Source organism: Ursus maritimus, unplaced genomic scaffold (assembly GCF_017311325.1).
Source record: "Ursus maritimus isolate PB19 unplaced genomic scaffold, ASM1731132v1 scaffold_18, whole genome shotgun sequence".
NCBI classification, from domain to species: domain Eukaryota; kingdom Metazoa; phylum Chordata; class Mammalia; order Carnivora; family Ursidae; genus Ursus; species Ursus maritimus.
In genome coordinates this window covers 51,269,346-51,290,319 of record NW_024424230.1, presented here as the reverse complement: position 1 = coordinate 51,290,319, position 20,974 = coordinate 51,269,346, and the positions used below count along the sequence as shown (strand labels likewise).

The window sequence follows — 20,974 nt, the reverse complement described above, 5'->3', positions numbered from 1 at the left end:
ATTTATTTATTTATTTAAGAGAGCGTGGGAGCGCGAGCGCGCGTGCGCGGGAGCAGGGGGAGGGGCAGGCAGAGGGAGAGGGAGAAGCAGACTCCCCGATGAGCAAGGAGCCTAAAGCTGGACGGAAGGCGGACGATTACCGGACGGAGCCACCCAGGAGCCCTCTTGCAGGTTTTCTGCAGTGAGCTTGGACCGACTGACTTTTATCATCGTGGAAACCGGTAGGTGTTATTTTTTAAGTTAAAGAAAAGACCTTGGCCTCCGGTTCTAGGTGCAATGAGAGGTTCTGCGTGGGAAATGAAGTAGTGGTATTAAGTCACTTGGCACATACTGACAGATATTCTCGAGTGCTCACTGTGTGTGCCGTGTGAAGCTGGTTGGTGTGAAAATTAAGTAAGCAAAGAACAATAGATGAATGTGCCCGAGAGTTCAAAGGAGGAGAAAAGATGAGTCATTCAGTGATTTTCAAAAGCTGAAGAAAGTGAACGACTCACCAGTGTATATTTAAAGTCTTGAAAATGGGTGCACTCGTTTGGGGGATTTATTCTAAGGTTTGGTGGTCTAATTTGGCGGATACAGAAGACAGCTTCGTGGAAGGAAAACCTCAAAATATATATTGAGGTCAAACTGCTAGGCTAAGGTGAAGTGCGGGGCCTTATTCTGTAGGAAACAGTGAGTATTTGGCAACACGTTTGGAGGACGAAGTTTTCCATTTTCTCCAGAATGAATTAGAGGCAAAGAGTCCGCTTAAAGGGGTTTTCAAAAATTGAAGGCTTGGGGAAAAAATGGAAGGCCTGAAATGTCATTGTCGCTGTGGGAAGGAAAATGATCATTTTCACTTGGTACTCGAAGCTTCTAAAAAATAAGACAGGATTTCTGGCGCCTTGATATTTGATGCTCTCCAGGCACGTAGGACAAACACTTGAAGTATAGAAAACACTTTACCATTGTTGATACTATAAACAAATAATGAGTAACCTCGAGGGGATGGTGGGCCTACTTCCGGCCAGGCCGGAGCTAGAATTCAGACTGCAGAGACCCCCTGTTTTCACTTTGCTTTAATTTTCCTGGTCACACTGCAGAGCTCAAAGGGTGCAACAGGCAAAGGCTTGCAAAATGCTTGCTTTTTTTTTTTTTTTTAAAGATTTTATTTATTTATTCGACAGAGATAGAGACAGCCAGCGAGAGAGGGAACACAAGCAGGGGGAGTGGGAGAGGAAGAAGCAGGCTCATAGCTGAGGAGCCTGATGTGGGGCTCGATCCCGGATCGCCAGGATCACGCCCTGAGCCGAAGGCAGACGCCCAACCGCTGTGCCGCCCAGGCGCCCCAAAATGCTTGCTTTCTTGGTCACCGTCCTTGGGATGCCTGCAGACGGGCTGTAGGCTCATTACTGCAGTGACTGAGATGACTTCCGGAGCCAGCTCAGAACCATTATTTAAATAGGCTGTTTCTTACTGTGACTGGCAAGATGTTATGACATCTCGGGTCTGGAAGGAGGCTCTTCCTTAAACGCTTTGTTGAATGAATCTGCAGTTTGTAATCCATTCTGGGGAAGGAGCGCTGGTGTTGTGGGGTGAAACTATGAATCTGGGGCTATCGACCCTCATTTCCTTTTTTTGTATGTGTGGTAAATTATTATGGTACGTTTTTAAGTGTACAATTCCATGGCATTAAGTGCCTTCACCACCTTGGGCCACCATCACCAGAACTAGAACTTTTCTCAGGACCCTAAACTGAAAGTCTGTACCCACTGAACACTGACTCCCCGTTCCTCCCTCTCCCCAGCCCCTAGCAACCTGTTTTCTGCTTCCTGTCTCTATGACTTTACTCAGATAAGTGATATCATACAATATTTATGCTTTTGACGCTGGCTTACTCGACATAGCATAATGTCTTTAAGGTCCAGTCCATGTTAGAGCATGTGTCTGAATTTCCTTACTTTCTCATTTACTTTTGTTTTATGGTTTTTTATTTTAACATACTTTCAACTTTACAAAAAAAGTGGTAAGAATAGTACAAAGAACTCCCATATACTCTTCACCGCCCATATTCTTCATGTTTGGTTCATTATTTTACACACACACTCTCTCACACACACACACAACCATTTCCCACAGATATGTCCCTTTTTTCTTGAATAGGCTGAGAATAAGTTGCAGATATGTTGCCCCTTGGGCTCAAAATACGTCAGTGTTTATTTCCTAAGAAGAAGGACATCTCCTTACATAATACAATGATCAAAATTAGGAAACTAACAGGGCGCCTGGGTGGCTCAGTCAGCTGGGTGGCCAGCTCTTGGTTCTGTCTTCGGGTGTGATCTCGGGGTCTTGGGATCGAGCCCCACGTCAGGCTGTTCACTCAGCAGGGAATCTGCTTGAGGATTCTGCCCCTCCCTCCCGCTCAAGCTCTCTCTTTCTGTCCCTCTCTCAAATGAATAAATGGGTCTTTAAAAAAAATTAGGAAACTAACACTGATATAATGCTGTTACCCAAAATATGGACCAGATTCATATTTTGCTAGTTGTCAAATCATGTCAAATGTTTTTCATAAGAAAGCAGAAATTGGGCTAAGACCCAATCTGGAATCACACGTTGTATTTAGTCAGTGTATCTCTTCGGTCTCCTTTCATCTGGAACAGATGGTCTTTGTCGTTCATAACCTTGTCATATTTGAAGAGTAAAGGCCTGTTATTTTACAATGGCACACTCACGCTGGCATTGTCTCACGTTTCTTCATACTTAGATCACGACTGTGCATTTTTGACAGATATATCACAAAAGTGACATTATGCCCTCCTCAGTACATTGTATTAGGTGACACCTGATTTCAATGTTGACTTGTCCTTACTGGTAACATTAATTACTTGGTTAAGTTGGTGTCCAATTCCTTGTGATTCTAGCTTGAATTAAATATTACTATCGCATTTACCAATTTCTTTTTTTTTAAGGATTTTATTTATTCATTGGAGAGAGAGACAGAGAGAGCACAAGCGGGGGAGAGGCAGAGGGAGAAGGAGAAGCAGACTCCCTCCTGAGCTGGGAACCCAACGTGGGTCTTGATCTCAGGACCTGGAGATCAAGACCTGAGCAGAAGGCAGATGTTTAACCAACTGAGCCACCCAGGCACCCCCATATTTACCAATTTCTAGCACCATTTCTTTTGCATTTATTTGTTGGCATTCTACTACTGTTCTACTAAGAGCTTTTCCTTCCCTGTTTGTTTGTTTGCTTGTTTATTTATATCAGCATAGATTTGTGGAATCCTTCTATTCAGTGGGTTTTAACCAATCACTATTAATTATTTTGATGCTCGAATTGTCTCATATTTGGCCAGTGGGAGCTCCTCAAACTGATTCCCATATCCTTTTGACTTGACTCTGGCATTTTTTGAGGCCTTTTTATTTTCTGGTATGGAAAAATGTTCTGGACTCATACTGATTTTCCCTGTCCCAGCCCTGGAATCAGTTATTTCTCCAAGAAATGCTAGTTATTTTCAGTAGAGAAGGTATTTAGAAACCAATGCCTGGGCTCTAGGTGTGCTTATAACTACTGGAGTATCATTAATTTTAGGACCTATTAGAGGGGGCAGAGGTGGGTATGTGCACGCACACACACACACACACACACACACACACACACACCTGTATCCATATGCTGAAAACCATGAATTCAAGTTTCAGTCCAACAGCACAAGACTCATTTCGGTCTTCCCGGTTTTCATAGTTGTAACTCTCCTCTCTAACAGGGAGAAACCTGTGTCCCCTTGCTCTTAAGCAATTAGCACATGTTCAATTCTAGAATATATCAACCACACTTCTGCAAAGAATAAACCTGCTATTATAATTCAATATTTGTTTTTTGTCTTTAGTCTAGGTGTATGAGGTAAAAATACTACATTTAAAAGTTACTTAAGTTAGTCTTTACTTCACCCTCTTCAACGTGACTATTATTCTTTTGAAATACATTTAGGTTTATTTTAAAAATGTATATCCTATTTTATGGTTGCCTCACATCCTTTTGATTTTGTCATTATTTTTTGTATTTAAAACAGTAGCATGGGGGCGCCAGGGTGGCTCAGTTGGTTAGGTGTCTGCTTCTCCCTCTGCTGCTCCCCCTGCTCGTGCACTCTCTCTCTCTCTGTCAAAATAAATAAATAAAATCTTAAACAAACAAAACAAAACAAACAGTAGCATGGTTCCAAAGTCAGTATTAAGTGTCAGGTTTATAGAGAAGGGTCAGTCCTGTAGGTTCCTCCCACCATGTAGGTAACCCCTCTAGGTAACCAAAATTATTAGTTTCTTTCTTTCTTTTTTTTTTTTTAAGATTTTATTTATTTATTTGACGGAGAGAGCGAGAGAGCACAAGCAGAGGGAACAGCAGAGGGAGAGGGAGAAGCAGACTCCCTGCCAAGCAGGGAGCCCAACACGGGGCTTGATCCCAGGACCCCGGGAATGTGACCCAATCCAAAGGCAGTTGCCCAACCATCTGAGCCACCCGGGCACTCCCAAAATTATTAGTTTCTAGTGTTTTCTTCCCGTGTTTCTTTTTGCAAAAAAATAAGTAAATATATGTATATTTCTTTATTATGTGATAGTACACTATAGATTACCAGTTCTCAAACTTTTTAATCTCAGGGTCTCTTCACACTATCACAAAGTATTGAAGAAGCAAAGAGCTTTTGTTTATGTGGGTGATATCTATTGTATTTACTGCATTAGAAATTAAAACTGAGGGGCGCCCAGGTGGCTCAGTCGTTAAGCATCTGCCTTCAGCTCAGGGCGTGATCCCAGGGTTCTGGGACCGAGCCCCACATTGGGCTCCATGGTCTTCTGGGAGCCTGCTTCTTCCTCTCCCACTCACCCTGCTTGTGTTCCCTCTCTCATTGGCTGTCCCTCTCTCTGTCAAGTAAATAAATAAAATCTTTAAAAAAAAAAAAAGAAATTAAAACTGAGAAATCATAAAAACATTTATGTACTAGTTCAATTAAAATTAACAATAATAAGCTCCTAAAATGTAAACATATTTTTGTGAAAAATGACCCGACTTTCTCAAATAAAAAAAATAGAAGGAAGGTGGGGGCGCCTGGGTGGCACAGCGGTTAAGCGTCTGCCTTCGGCTCAGGGCGTGATCCTGGCGTTATGGGATCGAGCCCCACATCAGGCTCCTCCGCTATGAGCCTGCTTCTTCCTCTCCCACTCCCCCTGCTTGTGTTCCCTCTCTCGCTGGCTGTCTCTATCTCTGTCAAATAAATAAATAAAATCTTAAAAAAAAAAAAATAGAAGGAAGGTGGCATTGTTTTACAATTTTTTTGCAAATCTCTTTAATGTCTGCCTTAATAGAATGCAGCTGGATTCTCTTTCTGCTTCAAGTCATGTCCTGCAGTATATCGTGTTGGTAGAAGCGTGGAAAGAAAAGCTAGTCTCAAATAGACGTGTCTTTGGAAAAGGGAAGAGAATTTTAACAGTCTTTTCGGGTATTGTGCATGTTCTTAGATATTACTTTAAAACACAATAGTGATAGTTTCTTAAAAGTTAGTTGCAGTGTGGAATCCGAAGCCATATCAATGAACTTTTAAGAAGTCTATTACATTAACATCTATTGATCTGCTTTATACTTTGATAGTACTTTTTAACCATGCATGATTTTGTACCATCATGCTTTGGTCATTTAGAAAATTATGGTTCACTTAAGTACATGGATCTCGCAAATGTTGATATGTTGCATTGTACAGTATCAACAATTGTTTGATTTAATATCATCTCTGAACCCATCAGAAAAGTCTTACAGCTGCATCAGTAAGCTGAAAACCCCATGGTAGTGGATGAGACTTTTCCAAAATTCCAATTTTGACTTGAAAGTTTGAATTTTACCATTGGTAATATATACTATCAGTTGTTTTGCTTGAAGCAATAGGCTCACTTCAGTCATATCTGAGAAGAAAAAAAAAACTGTCAAATACCCATGTCTGAATAACAATAGTTTGTCAAGTAGAAATGGTGTTTCATGAAGAAGTGGCTAGTTCAGCTTGTAACTCAAACAACAGCAGAAATACTTTTCCTTGAGGTAACCATCATACTCTGTGTGCATCAGAAGTGACTCATGTATACGTCCCATTGAGTCACGGAATATTGAAAAGACATGTACTTAGGGCCAAGTTTCAGTAAAATTAATAATTTTTACTGCTTCATCAAGACGAAATTGTCTTCCCCCCCCCCCAGAGTATATTGCAGTAAAGTGTGCTTGTCACAAGCTTGATTTGTGGTGGCCCCAACAGTTTTACCCTCATTGTTTTTGCACCATCAGTGAAATGCCAACATAGTGAAAAAAGACAAATGATGGCTTAGTAAGCAGTACTATGAAAATAGTTTTGATTTCACAGAGAGTCTCAGGGACGCTCAGGTTGTGAAGCACATTTTGAGAACTGCCATAGATACTTTTTTTTTTTTTTACTTTCCTTTTTTCACTTAAGAAATATATTCTGGGAAATCACTCCACATCAGTTTATAGTGATCAACTTTACTTTTTTTTTTTTTTTTTTTTTAGTAGTTCCATAGTCCTCCATTGTATGGATGCACCAAGCTTCAGTTACTTTCTTATGTTTGGACATTTAGACTGCAATTACAAACAGTTTTGCAGTGAACAATCTAGTGCATATGTATTTTCACAGTATTGAAGATGTATCCTGAGGACAACTTCCTAGAAGTGCAATTGCTGTGTCAAAAATGAATATGTGTGGTTTTCTTAAATGTTGCCAGATTCCACTTCACAATGCAAAATTGCATTTCTACCAGCAACAAATAGGAGTTCCTGTTTCTTTATACCTTGCAACAAAGTATAATGCAAAAGACAGAAACATAAATTAATCATATATTAGACCCATAGGTTATCTATGAAGCTGACACCAACCTTTTCTGAGAACTTTATTCTCTAAAACCAGTCTGTGGGATGATTGGATTAAGTAGACCCTAGCCAAAGCTAGGCCAGATTCCCTATCCTGAGAACTCTGGAATTAGAAAGGAGGTCCCATTCTGTCTCTGTTAGGAAATGATGTAAAGGTGGGGCCAGTTCAGTTATATTGGGTCATATACCAACCAAAGTAGAGAAAATCTGCTCTGTAGAAGCAGAGATGAGAATAACCCCATTTCCTGACATTTTCTCTAATTCCTGTTTTAGATCCTGTAAGGGTTGGTTGAACTTCCAGCCCTTGGATTATAGTAGAGACTTGTTACATGTTATTACTCCCAGATATTCTTCGTATTATTACTGATTGATTATAATAAAAAGATTCAAAATTAAGAAAAAGAGTTACAGTGTAATGAGATATACTTGATCATAAACCTGCATTAATTAGGTTATAAGGTTTAGTTGCTTTAACAAAGACGCAAGTAAATAGGAAAGAACTTTATTTCTCTCTGCGTCAGTCTGAATATAAGCACTCCAAGGCTAGTACCGCAGCTCTGAAGTGCTGAGGGTTACATCCTTCTATTTTGTTGCTCTACCATGGCAACATTTCTTTTTCTTTTAAAGATAAATTTATTTATTTTAGAGAGCGCACGTGTGCAAGAGACCATGAGCAGTTGGAGGGGCAGAGTGAGAGGGACCAGAGAGAAGTCTCCAGCAGACTCCCCACTAAGCAAGGACCCCAACGCTCCTTGATCCCAGGACCCTGAGATCATGACCTGAACCAAAATTAAGAGTCGGACGCTGAACCACCTGAGCCACCCAGGCGCCCCTGTGGCTGCTCTCTTGTAATCTAAGATGCCTGCTTTAGCTCTTGCTACCTATCAACTTTTCAGACACTGGAGAGAGAAAGGAACAGGGCAGGCATGCTTATTTCTTTTAATAGCTTAATAAGAATATATGGTATATATGAATTGTCACATCCCATTAACTAGAACCAAGTCACATAGTCAAACCCAGCTGCTAAGGAGGTTGAGAAATAGAGCCTTTGGCTGAATGGCCATGTGCTAATCTAAAATTTGCTAATTCTATTGCTAGAGGAAGAGGGGAAAATGCATACAGTCCCACCTACAACCCACCCCCCCATCAGCCAATTCTACGTGCTCAGCCTTCTTCCTAATATAAAACATACTGTCCTCTGTTCAAGTGAAACAACACAAATTTCCATCTGACCACTGCATTCAGTTCAAAATCTAGGATCTCTGGGGCATACATTCCGCCATTAGGACACTCTGACTCTTTCACGTGAGCATCTTCTGAAAAACAAATTATCTGTCCTCCCCACCTCCACTCACCAAAAACAGCGGTGAATTAGGAATGGGATCATAAGAATCCTCTTTCAGAAGAGAGGGAAGGGAGGGAAACAGCAATCATTGAACTACAGCGATGGTGTAAGGCTTGCTAAGGCAAAAGGCTCCCTGCCTGGCAATAAAGTGTGTTTCCCCATTAGACCCCAGCTCTGCCAGGCAGTCTCCTTTCTTCATCACCCTCTGTGGCTTTTGGCTTTGTCCCTGGAAGGTTCTTCAATCAATTATCCTTCCTAGCCACATCTGAAGTGGTATTGAAGCATATGCTCCCGCATAGGTTCAGTTGTGGGGGCCCTGGGTATTGCTTTAGGGGTTGAAGAATTATAAGTTCTTGAAGGCCAGTCTTGTGGATTCTTTTTTTTTTTTTTTTTTAAGATTTTTATTTCTTTATTTGGGAGAGAGGGAGAGAGAGACAGAGACAGCAGGAGCAGGGAGGAGGAGGCAGAGGGAGAGGGAGAAGCAGACTCCCCGCTGAGCAAGGAGCCCAATGTGGGGCTCGATCCCAAGGACCCTGGGATCATGACCTGAGCTGAAGGCAGACACTTAACCAACTGTGCCACCCATGTGCCCCTCTTGTGGAGTCTTAATACATTTCTTGTATATTTCCTTCCATTCAACTCCTTGGTCAAGTAACCACAACCACACATGGTGTCTGGAAAACCTGAGGAACCTCCCCTTTACTCACTGGCTGGTACATGGCTCATATCCACACTCGGAATATCATGGATAACCTAATGCCATGTGAAGCAACTGGCTTAGGTTGGAAAGCAACCAAACTTTATTAATCTGGCTGGCTCCCATTGACTGGTAAAGAGCACTTGAGAAAGGTTTTACCAAGCATCCTTAGTAGAAATGTATTCCATTTCACTCTGCTTTCAAACCTGACTGACTCTTGCCTGGACTCATCCCTCTCATAGGACTTAGCTAAAGACAGAAAAGCAACAATATAATAAACATTCTGACTTTCCTCAAACACTTCTGCTAGAGCTATGAGCCTAGGCATGAGTACTGCCTCTCAAGATATTGCAGGACATAATTTGTCTTAAATTAAAATAGCTACTGCCACCTTCTTTTGTTCAGTGTTAACGTGGTATATCTCTTTACTTTTAATCTGTCTTTATATTTAATCTTGGAGACAACATATTGCTGGGTCTTGTTCTTTTTATCCACTCTGATAGTCTCTTTTAATTGGTATATTTAGATCATTCACACTTAAAGTGATTATTGATATACCCGGGTTAATATATGCCATATTTATGACTGTTTTTTATTTACTGTTCTTGTTCTTTGTTTTTGTGTGTGGATGGGTTTTTTTTGTTGTTGTTGTTGTTCTTTGTTTTGTTTTTTGGGTCTTCCACTCTTTTTCTGCCTTCTCCATTTTTAATTGAGCATTTTATATGATTCGATTTTTCTCTCCTCTCTTAGTGTATCAATTATTCTTCTTTAAAAGTTTTTGTTTTAGTCATTGCCTTAGAGTTTGCAATATACACTTACAACTAATTTAAGTCCACTTTTGAATAACATTATACCACTTCATAGGTAGTGCTATGTATATGTACCCTGTAAAGGATATCTCTAATTCCTCCCTCCCATCCATTATGATATTGTTGTCATACAATTTACTTATCCATAAGCTAGAATTGTACTATATATCATTACTGTTATTATTCTGAACTGTTATCTGTTAGATCAGTTAAGAATAAAAAAATTAAAAAGTTAAAATTTTTATTTTACCTTCATTTCTCAATGCTTCATTTCTCAGACTCTCTTTCTTTATGTAGATCAGATTTTCTGACCTTTATCATTTTCCTTCTCTCTAAAACACTTCTTTTAACATTTCTTACAAGGCAAGTCTTATAGAGAAAAATTCCCTCAATTTTTGCTTGTCTGAGAAAGTTTTTATTTCTCCTTCACTTTTTTTTCTTAAAGATTTTATTTATTTGTCAGAGAGACAGAGAAAGAGCACAAGCAGGGGGAGCAGAAGGCAGAGGGAGAAGCAGACTCCCTGCTGAGCAGGGAGCCCGATGTGGGGCTCGGTCCCAGGACCTGGGATCATGACCTGAGCTGAAAGCAGTTGCTTAACCAACTGAGCCACCCAGGCATCCCCTCTTCTTCACTGTTGAAAGATAATTTTATTGGATGCAGAATTCTGGGTTGCTGGCTTTTTCTTTCAATGCTCTATCTATCTATCTATCTATCTATCTATCTATCTATCTATCATCTATCATGTTCAGGTAGCCACTGTATGGTAGATCATTAGTTTTTGATGCAGTGTTCAGTGATTCATTAGTTGCGTATAACACTCAGTGCTTATCACAACACATGCCCTTCTTAATACCCATCACCCGGCTATCCCATCCCCCCACCCTCTTTCAATGCTTTATTTTACTCCACTCTCTTCTTGCTTGCATGGTTTTTTAAGAAAAGGCCAATGTAATTCTTATTCTTGTTCCTCTATAGATAAGGTGTTTTTTTTCTCCCCTTTCTGGTTTCTTTCAAGATTTGCCCCTTGTCTCAGATTTTCTTAAGTTTGAATATTATATGCCTATGTGTACATTTTTTGTTATTTATCCTGTGTGGTATTCTCTGAGCTTCCTGAATCTGTGGTTTTGTGTTTCATAAATTTTGGAAGTTTCTCAGCTATGATTATTTTAAGTCTTTCTTCTATTTTTTTTCCTTTCTTTTCCTTCAGGTATTGCAGTCGCTATATGTTACACCTTTAATAATTGTCCCACAGTACTTGGATATTCTGTTCTATCTTGTTCATTCATTTCTTCTTTTTGAGTTTCAGTTTGGGAAGTCTCTACTTACATATCTTCAAGCTCACTGATTCTTTTTTCATGTGTAGTCTGTTGATGAGCCCATCAAAGGCATTCTTCATTTCTGCCACAGGTTTTGATTTCTAACATTTCCTTTTGATTCTTAGAGTTTCCATCTCTCTGCTCTTATCACGCAGCTGTTCTTATGTTGTCTACCTTCTGCACTAGACTCCTTGACATATTATTCATGGTTATTTAAAATTCCTGGTCTGATAATTCCAAAATCTCTGCCAAATCTAGTAGCCCCATTTAAAAAAAGTAAAAGTAAAAAGAAATGGGTAATACTTTTTTTGAGGGAGGAGAGGCAGAGGGAAAGGGAGAGAGATTCTCAAGCAAGCTCCACACCCAGTGCGCAGAGCCTGACTCAGGGCTTGATCCCACGACCCTGAGATCCTGACCTGAGCCGAAATCAAGAGTGGGATGCTTAACTGACCGAGCCACCCAGGCACCCCTAAAATTAACTTTAATAATATATTTTTACTTGAGGCACCTGAGTGGCTCAGTCAGTTGGCCAAATGTGGCTGGTGGCTACCATGTTGGATAGCTCAGATATAAGAATTCTCTGTTTCTGATTCTTGCGATCTGAAACCACAGATTCTGTGATGAGATTTTTAAAAATTATGGTAAAAAACATATAACACAAACCATGTGTTTTTTATACTTAAAATCTTAACCATTTTAAGTATATAGGTCAGTGGTGTTAAGTATACTAACATTGTGCAACCAGTCTCCAGACCTCTTTTCACGTTGCAAAACTGAAACTTTGTACCCATTAAACAACAACTCCCCATTTCCCTCTTCCCCCGACCCCTGGTAACCACCATTCTACTTCCTGTTTCTATGAATTTGTCTACTTTAGATACCTCATATAAATGGAGTCATACAGTTTGTGTCTCAGAAGTGGGATTGCTCGATCATATGGTGTTCTATTTTTATTAATTTTTTGAGGAACCGCCATACTGTTTCCCATAGCAGCTGCATTTCAACTAACAGCACACAAAGGTTCCAATGTCTCCATATCCTTACCAATACTTTAATTTTCTGTTTTGTTCTGTTTTTTAATTTTTAATATTAGCCATCCTACTATCAGTGGGTAGAATGTGGTATGAGGTGATATCTCATTGTGATTTCGATTTGCATTCTTATTTATTTTTTTCTTTTTTAGGTAGGTTCCATGCCCAATGTGGGGCTTGAATTCATGACACTGAGGTTGTGAGTCACCTGCTCTGCCAACTGAGCCAGCTAGGTGTCCTTGTATTCTCTAATGATTAGTGGTGTTAAGCAACTTTTCATATCTTTGCGGGTTGTTTACATATTATCTTTAGAGAAATGTCTATTCTAGTCATTTGCGCATTTTTTAATAGAGTTTTTTTGGTGGTGTTGAGTTGGAGACTTCTTTTTATATGCAGCGAATACAATCAGATGCATTTAGGATGGTCTCAGGTGGAACTTGGAAGTCATTACGTGGATTAGTTGTTTTACACGTTGTATTTAGCAACACATAAGATCGACATAAAGGAAAAAGGATCAAAGAAAGGATACAAACAAACCAACAGAAAAAAACAAAGTAGAAAGCACTCTTCTGACCTAAGACAAACATGGCCTTCCATGTGGCACATGACTTGCAGTTCTGTTTGCCAAAGGTCAATGAAGAGATAATTAAGCTCAATAAGGCCCAGAGATCTGTGGAATGGGGAACCAACTAAAGCAGAAGTACAATCTGGTCACCATTTTCATCAATATTTCCCTAAAGCACTTTAAGTATTTAAGACATCTGGAATACATTTTGTTATCCTAATTTTTTTTTTCCAAATGGTTATCCAGTTCTCCACATCACCGATTGAATAATTCATTCTGTCAGTCCATCCTAATTTGAAAAGCTACCTTTTTTTTTTAATATGCTTAAATCTTAAGTGAATTTGAGTCTGTTTCTGGTTTACATGGTCTACTCCATTATTTTATTTATTCTCGTACCACAGTATTACAGTATTTTAACTATTGTAGCTTTATAGTATCTGGGGGAAGGGTCTATTACTTGATTCCCACTATTCGTTCTTCCTTCATTATAGGAAGAGTTCCTCACCCTGAATTTTAGCTGAACATGTCTCTGTGGCTGGGAGCTCTAGATCACAGCCTGCCTCGCAGATTGGTGTGGTCATGTGACCAGGGTGAAGCCCATAGTGAATGGAAACGAAGTGTGCAGCTTCCAGGTCACCTCCTTATAGACAGATCTACTTGTCCTGGACTCTCCTTTGGGCTAGAATATGGATGTGGAGGTTAGCCAGCTTCTACCCAGTGGAAAGGATATAAACCCAGTAAGAGCAGCACAAGGTGAAGGAAATCTTCTAGCTCCTGAATAACTGTGGAATACAGCTTCACCATTAACACTGAACCACTCAGCTCGAGACAGTCTGGGGAGATTTAAGAACCCTTCTATCTTAGGTGAGCCCTAGAGTTTGTGTCTCTTTGCCAAAACCTAATTAACAAACGGCTGTTAAGAGTAACTTTTTGTCCTCTTCCAAATGTAATGTGTGTCAATTGTAGAAAATTCAGAATTCAGTGAGCAAAAAGAAGAAATACACCATATTTCTTCATAATTACACAATGACACAATTATTACAAAATTGAATATTGGGTATATATTTCTGTTTTCTGTGGTGATTTCTATAGTGATTTATAAATATACAAATAGACGATAGATATTTATAGTCATATAGAGAAACGAATATATCCTTATATAACAAAGACGGGATTATACTCCATATGTGGAGTTGCGATATACTTTTTGCACCTAACTGTATATTGTGAACTCTCCCATGTTATGAAATATTCCTCTGGATGTAGTATAATTTATTTAACAAACCATTCATTGTTGGACATCTAGAGTCTACAAATTTTTAACCATCATAAATAATATTGAAATAAAGACTTGTATAGAAGTATATTTGTGTTCATCCATGATGACTTGGGATAAATTCCAGCAAGTGAGATTTCTTGGTCAAGGAATATGTAAAATTCTATGATTTTTTTTTTTTTTTTTTACATGGACTGTCATGTTGCCCTTTAAAAAGAATATGGAAGTGTAGAGTAGAAGAGTATCACTTCTCCTTAGTCTTTCTGACATTAGGTATGGTGAGTTTTTAATTAACAAAACGATCTTACTAATTCCTCTTTTTTGTTGTTGTCTTCAAAGATATTTTAAAGGGAAGTTGGGAGAGACTTCCATGGTGTATGTTGGAAAAAGGAAACTGTGGGCTTACATAAGAATGGGGTCTTGAGGCCTAAAGAAGACACAGAGATAGAACACCTCTTTATTTAGTTTCATTGGTAGAGCCAAGAGACCATTACTGGAAGCAGTGTCACGAGAAAGTTCCAAGTAAGATCCAGGGTAAACAGGACCACCAGTCCAACCGGGGCTAGACTTGGACATAAAGCTTGGCTACAAAGCCAGGAAACTTGGGGGAGACGGTACAGGAAGAAGTCTGAAGCATGAGGATCATGCTAGAGTGACATGGAACATGCGAGAGTAGTTCCTGAATCAGTAGCGTGGTTGAGAGCATCAGTTCTAGACTCAGACTGTCTGGTGCACAGTCAGTGCCAGGGAGTCTTGTTCCACGCAGGGTATGAGGCTTCAGCAACACTTAAGAGATGATCATTATTTAACATTTTACTATAATTCTGACCAGTTCAGGGCAGCATGAAACAAAAACAGGAGACAGAACTCTTGGAAAGGAGTAGACAAAATGCTTATTTCGTATAAATATGATCGTGCTTTTAGAAAACCTAAGGGAATGAATTAAGTGCTCAGTAATGAACTGAGTGACCCTGGGCGTGTTACTTCATCTCACTGAACTTCAGTTTTTTCATTTATAAATTAGGACAATAGTGTCAAATAACTATCGGGTTACTGTGAACACTCAACAGGAAAATACATGTAAACACACAGCATAGTGCCTGCCATTTGGCAACTGTTCGAAACTGGTATAATTTTATCATTTATTATTGCCGTGTTATGGCAACCGTAGAACAAATTTTTAGGAGGATAGTAACCTTCCTGTATAGCATCTATAAACAGCTAAAATATGGAGAGAAGTCTCTTTTATAGTAGGAAAAAAAAAACCTTATAGAATTCCTAACAAAAAATACACTAAACTCTATGAAGAAAACCTCAAAATGTACTCAGAGAAAAATACTAATTTGAGTAAGTGAATGAAACTACCTGAATGAGAAGGTTCATTACTCTAACAATCGGTTTTAACAAAATTCCAGTCAAATCTCAATTCAAATTTTGGGGCAGAATTTTGCTTAATGATCCTAAACTTATCTCATTGTTAAAACGAGTAGTGAACAAAATGAGCTTTGGACAGAAATTCGCGGACTTGACTGCATTAAGAGCCAGGTCTTGAAGAATAAAAATGTTTACCCGCCACATTTTTCTTTCTCTCTCCCTTTTTTTTTTTTTTTTTAAAGATTTTGTTTTTAAGTAATCTCTATACCCAAAGTGGGGCTGGAACTTACAACCCTGAGATCAAGAGTCGCATGCTCTATGGACTGAGCCAGCCAGGCAGCCCCACATTTTTTCTCTTTCAACATGAAAATAGTTATATTGATTCCATGAAAAAAATATTTCTTACTCTTTCTACTCTATTAAAGAATGCCAATGAGAAAGCAAGCATTTCTTGTTAGTCACTACCCTATTACTATCTGGGGGTACTGAAGAATTAGCGATCTTTTATCCCTGTGTTTCTGAGTTCACCAGGTGACAATACCATCTCTTTTTCACACTCAAAAAAACCTCGCGAGGTAGGTTTTATTTATTATCTGCTCTACTTTTTTTTTTTTAAGATTTTATTTATTTATTTGAGAGAGAGAGTGAGAGTGCACAAACAGGGGGAGTGGTAGAGGGAGAGGAAGAAGCAGACTCCCCACCCAGCAGGAAGTCCCACACCGGCTGGATCCCAGGACCCTTAGGTCATGACCTGAGCCGAAGGCAGGTGCTTAACCGACAAAGCCACCCAGGCGCCCCTATCAGCTCTCCTTTATAGAGGGAAAACAGATACTTACCCAATAAAGCTTGACAAAGCCAAAGAGTGAGTCAGTGGCAAAGGCCAGAATTAGTCCACTCGATTGACTGTAACATTCCCTGCGAATCTAATGAGGCAGATCCTGTGCCAAGTATTAGGGACGCAGACCTCGCATACCTGGGTCCTTCCTGGCCCGGGTTCCTCCTACCTCTGCTGGTAAGGGCAGGGAGAACCCCGTGCAACGACCTGAGCACCTAGCTCCCTCGGTGAAGGGCAGTCTCTTTCACCAGGTCCTGGCCTTTCCCAGCTGAGGCAAATCGTTGTTGTCCTAGAGACTTCTTTCCCCCCTTGTAACAGATAAAATGTTTTTGAACGATTCCTGGCCTGTGTTTCCTCACGATAAGCTGGTTTCTGTTTCCTGAACCCTTTCCACTGTGGGAGCAAGGGCAGGAGTCGCCTCCGGAAGAAAGAGGATATGATGAAGGGGAATGTTCTGTCAGACAGGAAGGGGAGGGGCAAAGTCGGCCCTTCTTCCTAGGGTCATTGCAGACCAGAGAGGAGCTGAAGGTATGAGACTGTGGGGTTACGTGTGTTCCAATGTTCTTTTTGGGGTCTGAGACAAACTATGGTTGGGACAGAGGAGAATGCGATATGGGTACCCAAGCTGCTGTTGATTCTCAAGAAGTGGTACCAGACCCAGACGCTCCCGCAAGTGGGTATCATGGTTTGGGGAAGACGCAGAAGTGGTTGACTTGAGGACTGGGAGCCCTGCGGGTCCCAAAGGGGCAAGAGTGGGAGGACCTGGCAGCAGAGGCTTGGGCGGACCCACTGGGCAGGGGCTCGGTTGGAGGGTGAGGTGTAGCTCCAGGAGGTTGACTGTAGCAGAGAGAGCCCGGTGGGCACTTGACCAAGCCCTAAACTTCTCTAGCAGCAAACTTCACCAAGCACACGTGGGACATGACCCCTGAGGCCAGCAGAGGCCTGGACACTGCCCCATCCAAGTACCTTTTATCTGAAAGACATCAATAAGATACATAAGTCCTGCCCATTTTCCCAAATCAAAGAAGAAAAGGTGGATGAGACAACATTTACGAGATAGAGTATTTTATCTGAAGACTTTTAGTCAACCAAATAAAGATTTTGATCAGCCCTCATGGGAAGCTGAACTTCGGACCAGTTGCTTACACTGAAACAAACCTGCATACATGGGAAGAAAGGGAAATAATATAAAGAAACAACATCGAGCTTTCCTCTTGCTACCTGAGAAGTGGAGAGGGTGGAGCGGGAGAGGGAAGGCTGCTCGCAAATGAGCGAAGGGAACAAACTTGAAGTTGTTTTTGCACATCTGAGTTGTATAATTTTACAATCTCGCTGCATTCTGTTTCCTCCCTGTTGTAGGAACTGAGAGGCTGCATTTAAAATAAAGTGGGCCTTTGGGAGCCATGGATTTCAGGATGATTATCACTATCTCTAGAGAAATTAATTACAGGAAAATAGCAGTTACCACTGTGGGTATGTATAGGTTTCTTCTGTGTATGCAATTTAATGCAAATTGCGGGGGGAAGGGGGCACCTGGGTGGCTCAGTTGTTGAGCATCCGATTTTTTTATCCCAGCTCCGGTCTTGATCTGAGGGTCGTGAGTTCAAGGTCCACGCTGGGCTTAGAGACTATTTAAAAACAAATTGAGGGGGAAAGAGGGCTCAAAAGGAAAAAAATAACTAAATAAAGCTACTGAGTCAGGATAATTGACCATAGCTTTCCTGGCCAATCTCTAAAAATATGTCTGGGTCATCCTCCATCAATACTTAACCAAATTAAATGAACTCTTATGAGACTGCATTCTTCTCTATTCTAGATAATAAGCCTTTGTGTTTTTATAATAGTCTAGAATTTACCTTTTCTATCTGATGCAAAAAGTTAATCTTGTGACATAGGAGGAGACATAGTATTATCTTCATTTTGCAAGTCAGGAAATGTCCCTTAGCATTGAGATTTCAAGTTGAATATTCCATAACTTGGGACAGCATCCCCGTGTTTGCCCCACACCTTTACATTTTGTGTCTCCTGTCAAGTATTACGCCAGTGCCCATGGAACACAGCCACAAGTTGGGGTTACATGGGCCTAAAATTCTAACCCAACTCCAGACCCTGAGAGTCAGTTTGGAGGAAGCCTGTGTGCGCTGCTTTGACCTTATAAAACTGATGAGAGCAAAGGGGAAAGAAACCTATCATAAAGCACATAGACGTAGAAGCTTCTTTTGTATCCCAGATGTGGCTTCTTCCACAGAGCAAGCTGCGATGCAGTATTGATTGGACAGAACCTCCACTTCAGCGATGTCCGTCTCAAGTGGCTCCACGTGATTTCTGCACTGCAAAATAAAGCCAAACTCTGGAAACAAAAAAAGCAAAACAAAACAAAAGTCATAGGATTGCTTCTGGTTGCAGAGCCATCAAGTAGATGAGAGAAATAATGTGCACACCCAGGCCTTCTGATCGCTAGTCCAGTGTTTGTGTCACAGCGCCAGTGATTTCTAGGGACTTATTCCTGGAACCTTCTTCCTCCCAAAACAGAAGACAGGATAGGATCAGCTCCTCTGGTTCGCGTGGGAATGAGCTGGAAACCAGAGTCGTGGCCGCTCCTTCCCACTCGCTGGAGCGCCTCCACGGAGGTGTCTCGGCAGCACCCCGGGACGCCACTGCAAACAGTCTGAAAACCGCTGTCCTGCAGCACGCTACTGCCAAACCGCTTCAGCCTCCCCCATTTCCAGCCGTAATTACGTGGTGTTGAGAACAGAGAGCCTGACGTCAACTTGTGAGACAAGTAATTTGGGGCACAGAGTAAATCACAGAAATGACGGTACGGTGAGAAGAAACATGTCAACTGAACTTAAAGAGAGGCGTGGTTTAATTGCCCCTCATACAATATGCCATCCTCACTGTCGGCTCGAGTGCTTTGGGACCATGGACTGTTGAAATACTGTGACTTTCCATGATGCAAACGTTGAGCCGCCCCATCAGGACTGAGACTAATGAGGACGAGTGTCCTAGTGCAAACATCCGTTCCCCACTACGGCCGTGTGCCCACATCTGAATGGGAAAGCGGGGCTGGTCAAGAGAGGAAATTCTACCAAAGGTGACAGCAGCAGGACTGCCAGCGGACCACTCCGCTGGTTCTCAGTCTGGCCACAGGCGGACTCCGTACAGCGGTCCAGAGACTGTGCCCGTGAGGAGGGGGCCTTTCCTCAGCAACTCTGTCCCAATCCAGCCATTTTGAAAGCTGCCTCACAAGAAGGGAGAGACTTGGGGCTCTGCACATATCCTGGTGACCCCGCTTTTCAGAGGAACTCTTTGTAGGAGGACTCTTTCCCGCCTAGTGTACACCACGTCTGTAAACATAATTTTTAAGGTTTTCATCTTTGGAATACATTCCATAAGTTAAAAAAAAAAAAAAAGAATTGATTGTAGAGAAGGGTTAATAACAAAAAGGAGGCCCCGCTCCCAAGAAGGAAAGTTATTTTTAACTATTCTAGTCTCTTCTGTGTTTGTTCTTACGGTGATTGCCTCATGTCTTTAAATAATATGCTAGCACTGCTATTTCTTGATGTAGTATTTTCTGAAATTATCTGTTGATTCCCTACTATGAAAGATGAAGATTTAGCTTGGCTCTACCTCTTCCCCAGCCTCTTTCCTGGTAGATTTGTGGGTTTTATTTTTTAAGTTTTATTTTAATTCCAGTTAACATACAGTGTTATATTAGTGTCAGATGTAGAATATGGTGATCAGACAGTTCTGTCCATCACCTGGCGCTCATCACAAGTCACTCCTTAACCCCCATCACCTGTTTCACCCTCCCCCTGTAGCCCTCCGCTCTGGTAACCATCAGTTTGTTCTCTATAATTAAGAGTCTGTTTCTGAGCTTGTCTCTCTTTCTCTATTTATTTGTTTCTTTTCTTTTTAAAGATTTTATTTATTTGAGAGAGAGAGTGAGAGAGAAAAGGAGGGAGCAGGGGGAAGCACAGTGGAGAGGGAGAAGCAGACTCCCCATTGAGCAGGGAGCCCTATGTGGGACTCAATCCCAAGACTCTGAGATCATGACCTGAGCTGAAGGCAGATGCTAAATCAACTGAGCCACCCAGGTGCCCATTTGTTTTGTTTCTATTCTTTTTTCTTTTTTTTTTTAAGATTATTTATTTATTTATTTGACGGAGAGAGAGACAGCCAGCGAGAGAGGGAACACAGCCAGGGGGAGTGGGAGAGGAAGAAGCAGGCTCCCAGTGGAAGAGCCTGATGTGGGGCTCGATCCCAGCACCCTGGGATCACGCCCTGAGCCGAAGGCAGACGCTTAACGACTGAGCCACCCAGGCGCCCTCCATTTGTTTTGTTTCTTAAATTCCACATGAGGGCACCTGGGTGGCTCAGTCTGATGACGTCTGCCTTCATGATTCCAGAGTCCTGGGATCGAGTCCTGCATCGGGCTCCCTGTTCAGTGGGGAGTCTGCTTCTCTGCCCTTCCCCTGGCACGTGCTCGCTCACTCGCTCTCTTTCCCAAATAAATAAAATATTTATTAAAACAATTCCACATATGACTGAAAGCATATGGTATTTCTCTTTCTCTGATGGACTTATTTTACTTAGCATAAAACACTCGAGCTCCATCTATGTTGTTGTAAATGGCAAGATTTCATTCTTTTAAAAAGATTTTATTTATTTATTTTGCAGATAGAGTAAGAGCGAGTAGGGGGAGGGGCAGAGGGAGAGAGAAAATCTCAAGCAGATTCTTCACTGAGAGTGGTGCCCAAAGTGGGGCTCAATCTCAAGGCCCTGAGGTCATGACCTGAGCCAAAATCATGAGTTGGACACTTAA

The 20,974-nt window shown here is 41.1% G+C and overlaps 1 long non-coding RNA gene across 1 annotated transcript; it reads left to right on the top strand.

Annotated features, from left to right (window-relative positions):
• The first annotated feature begins 39 nt into the window (after positions 1-39).
• On the top strand, positions 40-19,612 carry LOC121103269. Its single transcript, XR_005835426.1, has 3 exons — positions 40-221; positions 17,509-17,622; positions 18,398-19,612. It is a non-coding gene; the product is annotated as an uncharacterized LOC121103269 (long non-coding RNA).
• The last annotated feature ends 1,362 nt before the right edge of the window (positions 19,613-20,974 follow it).